Genomic DNA, 8,148 nt, shown 5'->3' on the forward strand with positions numbered 1-8,148 from the left:
ACTGGGAGAATATAATCGCAAATCGTATATCTGATAGGAGGACAATATCCAAAGTATATAAAGAACTCATACAGCTGAGCAGCAAAACCCACAACAATCCAATTAAAAAACTGGCAGAGGACGGAATAGGCGTTTTCCAAAGACAGACAGGTAGCCAACAGTACATGAAAAGGTGCTCAACATCACTACCCATCAGGGAAATACAAGTCAAAACCACAATGAGATATCACCTCATACTTGTTAGAATAGCTATCATCAAAAAGACAAGAAATAACAGGTATTGGTGAGGATGTGGAGAAAAGGGAATCCTTATATGCTGTTGGTGGAAATGTAAATTGGTGTAGCCACTATGGAAATCAGTATAGAGGTTCCTCAAAAAATTAAAATGGAACTACCACATCATCCAGCAATTCCACTTCTGGGCATTTACCCGAAGAAAATGAAAACACTAATTCAAAAAGATATATGCTCCCCCACATTCATTGCAGTGTTATTTACAATAGCCAAGACTGGAAACAACCTAAGTGTCCATCAACGGATGAATGGAAAAAGAAAATACAGTGTATATACACAATGGAATATTATTCAGACATAAAAAAATGAAATCTTGCCATTGGCGACATAGATGGACCTTGAGAGCATTATGCTAAATAAAATAAATCAGACGGAGAAAGATAAATACTGTATAATCTCAATTATACATGGAATCCAAAAAACAACAAAAAAAGCGCTCATAGATATAAAGAACAGATTGATGGCCACCAGAGGCGGGGGCTAGTGGGTGGGTGAAACAGATGAAGGATCAAAAAGGTACTAATTTTCAGTTATAAAGTCAGTAAGTCATGGGGATATAATGTACAGCCTGGTGACGATAGTAAATAATATTGTATTACATGTTTGAGAGTAGCTCAGAGAGTAGTTCTTAAAAGCTTTCATCATAGGAAAAAAGATTTAGGTACATATGGTGTCAGGATGTTGACTTATTGTGGTGATCATTCTGCAATACATACAAATATTTAATCATTATGTTGTATACCTGAAATTAATATAATGTTATATGTCAATTATACCTCATTAAAAAAATGAAGGCTTGACAAGAAATGTAGAGTTATTATGTGCATATAAACTGGGGACTTCTGCCTCTGTGCTCCACGGGAACTTCCTACATCCCCAACGTGACAACATCCTTTGTGTTGGTTTAATTGCCTAAAGTCGCCTCTAGCTCCTTACTTCTACCGGGGTAAGTTCCATGCCTGTTTTGTCCATTGCATCTCCAACACACAGCACATGTTAGAATTTATTTTAAAGAATTAAAGTACATCTGCAATGAAATACTGTTAAACATTTGATGTACTATTAAATAAATGATATAAAGCTATATCTATAGTCATAGAAAGCTGTCACAATATATTTAGTGAAGGAAAAAGTCAAGGTACAAATTGTATGTACACACACACGCAAATATACATTGTAAAAGATTTTTAGGCAAATATATACCAATATATACAGTGATAATCATTGAATGGTGGAATTTTGAAGCATATTAACGTCTTGATTATGTCCTTATTTTCTGAAGTTCCAATGAGCAAATGATATGTCTAAAATAATTTAAAGTTATTTTAATTTTTAAGTAAAATTTTCCCTATTTTCTGATCACTACATTTAGCAAGAATCAGCTCAAACACTATGTCTTCTGCAAAGAGGTAATTTCTTCCTTAAAGCTGGGTGTTTTGAGGCCACACCCAGTCCAAGGGGTGAAGTTTTCTCACTTCCCATGATCTCTGCTTTCGCTTCCATCTGCCCAACCTGTGAGGTGGATGAGCACTGGGTCACCCAGGCAGGCCAGCCCCATGGCGTGGGAGCCTTGGTTTGACCCTCTCTTTCCACAACCAGTACCATTTACCTTTTCACCACGTATTCAGTGAATATCTATGTGATGCCTTCAAGGAGATCTCAAACTCCCCGGGAGACAGGTGCTCACACATACAGGCATGCTCAAGGCCAGTAAAGAGCAGGATTATCTATGTCCCACCTCCTCAAGGCCATGGTCTTTGCACTGTTCTGGTGGTTGCTAGCTACTCCTAGAAGCCAGTGGGCCCAGACAGTATTGACTGTTGTCCCTCTTTCCAGCTTAAGTGAATTTTAATATTTTCCAATGGTAAAAGTACATGCTCATGGTGCAAATTTTAAAAAATACACCAAAATATAAAGAAACAATAAACCCATGCATGGTTTTTCCATCTAAGGCATGACCACTGTTACTATTTTGACAACTTTCTTTTTAACTCTTTTTTTCTTTTTTTCTTTTTTTCTTACATAGTTGAGATAAAATTGTATATTCACCTTTTTGTCTTGTTTTTCCTGGCAGTTTATGATGAGAATTGACCCACGTCATTAAACACACTTCCTAAACGTCATTGTTTAGGGAAGCATATCATTCATTGTATGAGCGTGTGCTATTTGCCAGATGCTGTGCTGAGCACGGTAGCAGCTGTAAGAACTCACACTGGGGAGCGCTAACTACTTTTCTATAAGCTGGACAAAGGGATTATTTCATCTGATGCTTACAACTTTATGAGATGAGTACTATCATTAACTCCATTGTTCAGAAGAAAAAAGAAAAAAAGTCCTCTGATAAAGAAATGTAAAGCATTTGCTCAAAGTCAACAGTAGAACTAGGATGTGACCCTAGAAAATCTGACTCCAAAACCTGCCTACTTAACTCCTCTATTACACTGTCCCCACCCCCACCCCCTCCCCGAAATGGACAGTAATGGCTGATAGTAAGCCATATGCCAGGTACCAGGTTAAGACTTTAACATGCGTTAATTTATCTATTTCCACTATCATTCTATTACTGGCATCTTTTTACAGAGGAGAAAGGTGAGACCTGGTTAGGATAGAGAAGGTGCTTAAGATCACACAGGTAGGGAGTGGTGGTCTTGAGTTTGAACCCAGGTCTCTGACTCCAGCCCCCAACCTGACTGCCCTTCTCCACTAGAACAAAAGACAGTCTCATTGCCACATCCAATGTCAAGAAGTTTTTCCTCTGTTTTCTTCTGACAGTTTTATAGTTTTAGCTTTAACGCTGAAGTCTTTGATCCATTTTGAGTTAATTTTTGTATATGGTGTTAGATAAGGATCCAACTTCATTCTTTTGTATGTGGATATCAAGTTTCCCCAGCGCCATTTGTTGAAAAGACTGTCCTTTCTCCCCTGAATGGTCTTGGCTCCGTTGCTGAAAATCATTTGACCATATATGCAAGAGTTTATTCCTGGGCTCTCTATTCTATTCCATTGGTCTACACTTCTGTCTTGATGCCAGTAGCACGCTGTTTTGATTACTTTAGCTTTGTGCTAAGTTTTGAAATCAGGAAGTGTAAGACCTCCAAACTTTGTTCTTCTTTTTCAAGATTTTTTTGGCTATTTTGGGTCCCTTGAGATTCCATGTGAATTTTAGGATGGATTTTTCTATTTCTGCAAAAAATGTTGTTGGGATTCTGAAAGAGTCCACAATAAAGACATGCAAATTGATATTGTAACAACGTGCTATGAGTGTTGGGGGCCACTAATCTTCCCCATTAAACTGTAAGCACTTCAAGGGTAATCATTTCATATTTGTATTCCCCTCAGAATCCAGTATTGAATCGGGTGCTGGGTAGAACTCAATTAATGCCCGTGAATGAATCAGGATTACAGAGAATCAATACTTATTTCCTTGTCTGATAAGAACCAAGATGTTTTAAGAACTGAACAAAATGAACTGAAAATAAACAGATTTCTTCTTTATGGTCAGACTTCAAATTTCTCAGTAAAGTAAAACAAAGTGGAGTCCTGGCTGGCGCAAACATGTCATAATTTGCATGATTATTGAAGAGCTTTGACAGATGCAAAATAAAGTGTGGACTTCTTTTTGTACAGTTTAAAACAAGTAGAACCTCTTTCTCCCCAGCCAGCTGTAGCTTAATAAAGTCTAAAGGTTTTATATATATAAAGCCTGACCATCAGGGATAAGTGGTTTATTATTTCAGGATCTACATTACTGGCAGCATGCTTATTGTAAACGCTCAGGATTGGACATGGTCTATTCTATTTATAGCGTTCATACTATTTTTTAAGTTTAAATAAACAGATTGACGAATTGAAGTTCGCATAGTAATGTTGTTGTATAATGTAAGAGGCATGAAACGTAAACCTCTTCCTTCCCTCTGTGGAGTCTAATGAAACTGCCAGTTGTTTATTTTAGCATGAGAAACTCTTGGCCTGCAGAGCACAGGAAAGACAGAAGAAACACTTGCTTTGATGCTTCTAGAATTAACCCAAGAGGCCTTGTAAACCAACATAGCAAAACTGCCCTTATACCACCCGCCCAGGCACTGTCACCTCTGTGCTCCCTTCTCTTAGCAAACAAAACTCCTAGGGCACAGGAAGGAGCAGTCCAGAAGTGGGGATGTGCAAGAAGAGAATTCACTTTCATTTAGGCCAAGAGGGCTCAAACTTTTATGGGACATAGACCTCTTTGAAAGCTGATGAAATACATGAACTTGGATCCCCCACCCAAACCCAAATGTAAAATACTTGCAAAATTTTACATATGATTTCAGGGAGTTCACAGACTAGAACTACTGGTCTATTGAGTGCCAACTTTATGCGAGGTATTGTGCTAGGTGAATTACTTACAATGGTGTATACTTTAATCTGGCAAGTGATGCATTTGGGTCCAAGGGTTAAAGAGAGGTGTTGTAGAGTGACAAGTTTGCTGGTTCATTTTAATAGATTTGCTGGGAAAAGAGCTCCAGAGGTAGAAGACCTGGGACAGTGAAGAGAATTGCTAAGCCACTACTTGCTAAGCAACTGTCTAGTAAAGAATTTGCCCTTGTCCAAAGAGAGGTCTGGCCTTTACCCTCAGCTTCTGGGAGGTAATCTATGTCACACAGATAGAAGGGTCTTTGTTTAGGGAGGAGGCTGGTCACATAGGATCTTAGGGTGGGGCCAGCTACATGCAACAGTCTGAGGTGGGAGCTGGCCACTTAAAAGAGACCAAGCACATGCTTTAGAGTGAAGGCTTTGGCTCATGCAGCTGACATGGAGGCTGACAGCAACCACATGGCCAATCAATCAATTGCACCTATGCAGTGAAGTCTCAATAAAAACCCTGGACACTGAAGCTCAGGTGAGCCTCCCTGGTTGGCAGTACTCCATGTATGTTGTCACACATCAGTACCCAAAGGGTTACATGTCCCTGAGGATGATGGAAGCTTCGTGTTTAAACCTTCCCAGACTCTGCCATGTGCATCTCTTCCTTTGACTAATTTTGATCTGTATCCTCTGCCTGTAATAAACCACAGCTGTAAGTATAATAGCTTTCACTGAGTTCCATGAGTTCTCCTAGCAAATTATCAAACCTGAAGGTGATTTGCGGACCCCACCTCACCCCCTGCTAAACTTGCAGTTAGTGTCAGAGGTGAGGCAGTCCTGGGACTGTGCCCTCCAACTTTGTTGTTGGATCCTGACTCCTTGCAATTGATGTCAGAAGTCTTGGTTAGACTTGGCGGTCTGGAGGACTGTGCCCTTAATCTCACAGTTGGCAACCTTTGTGTAGCCACTTTCAAGCAGAGATCAGTAGCATCCAGGCCCTTTGGCACTCGGTTTTCCAAGTGTTGGCTGGTAAGTTCTCTGAGGATTTCTAGACCCTCCGCACTTGAGCAAGCCTAGCTATGGGAGGCCACCTGACTCCTGATGTGGAGCAGTGGAGTGGGACCTATGAATGCTCCAAGCAGAGTAAGTCAATACCTTCATTAACCTTTCCCATGGTAGAGCCACTCATTTAGCCTCTCACACCCAAGTTCACCCCATGAAGAGCAGGAAAAACATAGCGAAAATGGAAGCTCGGGTGCAGGAGAGGCCTCAGTCTTGAACATGAACATGTTCTAGAACATGCTTACAACAGCCTCACAGCTTCTAGGACCGAGGAAATGTCTTCTGAGGTAGGCAGCAACAACTGATACATACTGAAATCCCCTCAGAATCTTTGGTTCTGAGTTTATATTGACCAATGAGATCATAAAAAGAGCACATGGCATCGCCTACTAAAAGGAGTTGGCTTTTTTATAGGTATGTACATTTTTATTACCTATTGAAGAAGAAACCCAGGTGACAAGTGTCTAATCAATAAGATAAATGAAATAAGTTAGTTAGATGCCTTAGAATGATGGAGAGGCAGGTAATTGTCCAACTATTTCCAGCCCATTTCTTTCATCCCTTCTTCCAAACTAGCATGGGAGTCTAAGCTAGAGAGTCAGTGGAAATCAACACCACTCTGCTCCTAAAATGTTCTCGAGGATTCACACATTCGTTATATTCCATGTGCTGGAAAGACTATTCTGGGCACTATGAGGTGGCCGAGAGTTTTGGTTCAAGACTGTCGGATGGGACTCTGCTCAGAAAGACTCTGGCTCAGTATTAGAAAAAGGATACACACACCTGGGAATACAAGAAAAGCAGGCCACAGGGGAGACCAGACGGAATATACCAAAAACAAATAAATAAATAACAACTTACGGAAATTCAGAGGAGGGAGATTTTACTCTTTTCTAGGGTGAACAGAAGAAGTGCTAGATTATAAATGGAAGAATTAGTGTTTTAGATCCACCTAAATAAAATCATGGTCATTACAAAGAAAGAGCATTAACTAGATAAGAGGACACTTAGGATATAGGTACTCTGGCGAGGTCAAAAGGAAGGAAAGAACTTTATTTGTGCCAGAGTTTCCCTAAGATAATTGAGACTAAAAGTCAGAGAGAGTTAGCTGCCCTAACCCAAGGGGCTGGCTTGCATCATCCTGGCTTTCTCATCAGAAAGTAGGCACAGAATGACCTTGACCAGAGTGGCTGAGGGGTTGTGCGGGATCCTATGGGGAGTAAGTGGCTGACTCGTGATTCACATCCAGGCCTGTCTGATGTAACAACACACAGCAAGTCCAGGGTGCTACATGCCATGGCGCTGGAGCCATCTCAGGCATGGCCCAGGAGGTGCGAGGGGCGCCATCTGAGAGAGGAAAGGAGTGTGTCCGTGGAGGAGGGCCAGAGGCAGCAGCGAAGCTGAGAATCGAGCAAGGTAGACACTGGTACTGTGGTTTCAAGCAAACCATTCGTTCTTGGCAGGATGTGAGGGCACGGCTGAGGCTGGGACTGGGGCAGGACTGCCTCTGGGAGAGATGGAATGCTCGGCCAGATGAACAGAGGTAAGGCAGAGGTTTTGATGGATGTGTGAAATGTTTCCTGTGTTTTTCTTTGATCCCACCACCCCACCATGGCAAGGGGCCCAGGGGGGGATTCCTCTGTGCTCTCGCTGCTACCTGAAAGGAAGTGAATCAGCAAGAAGGCTTCCCTTCTCCCACAAAGAGCCAAGGAACTGACTAGACTGACCAAGAGCATTCTGGAAACTACCAAGGAAATAGCAGCACCTCACCTCCAGGCTCTGGGGCTCACTGAACAGTTCCTGTGCTTCTGCCACTCTTTCCTCTGAAATAATTCAGGAGAAAGCTGCAAATACGTGTAACAGGAACACAAGATGAGCCGGCGTCCAATCTTCTGAAATTCCACTAAGGTGCAATTAGGATAAGAGAGTCAGGTGCAGAGGAAGATACTGAGAGGAAATAAACTCAACGTCAGCAGAAAGAATGAATTTGCTAGGAAAACAGAGGGAAGCAGTGTAGGAACAGATTTGGACTCGGAGAGACCACTGGCTCCTTCATTCTCTGAGGGTCCCCTTCAGCTTCACTTTTCCTGTCTGTAAGTGGAACTAAAAGTACTTACCTCAGGGGAGACTATTCTGGATCAAGAGATTCAACCAAAAGAGAACATGTGACCTTGTTTGGATTCTGATATGAATAAACCAATTGAAAAAAATACTACTGAGACAATCAAAAAAATTTAAAGATGGACTGGGTATTTGATGATACCAAAAAATTATTATGCTTATGTTTTGAGGAACATGTCCATGTTTTTTAGAGATATATGTACAGGTAACATGATATGAGTTCTGGAATTTGCTTTAACATACTTACCAACAAGGAAGGGAGGGAAGGAGCAAACGGAGTTATAATGTTCAAAGATTTCTTTTCGGCTCCACTCAGCTGTAAACAGC

Source organism: Equus asinus, chromosome 12 (assembly GCF_041296235.1).
Source record: "Equus asinus isolate D_3611 breed Donkey chromosome 12, EquAss-T2T_v2, whole genome shotgun sequence".
Lineage (NCBI taxonomy): Eukaryota > Metazoa > Chordata > Mammalia > Perissodactyla > Equidae > Equus > Equus asinus.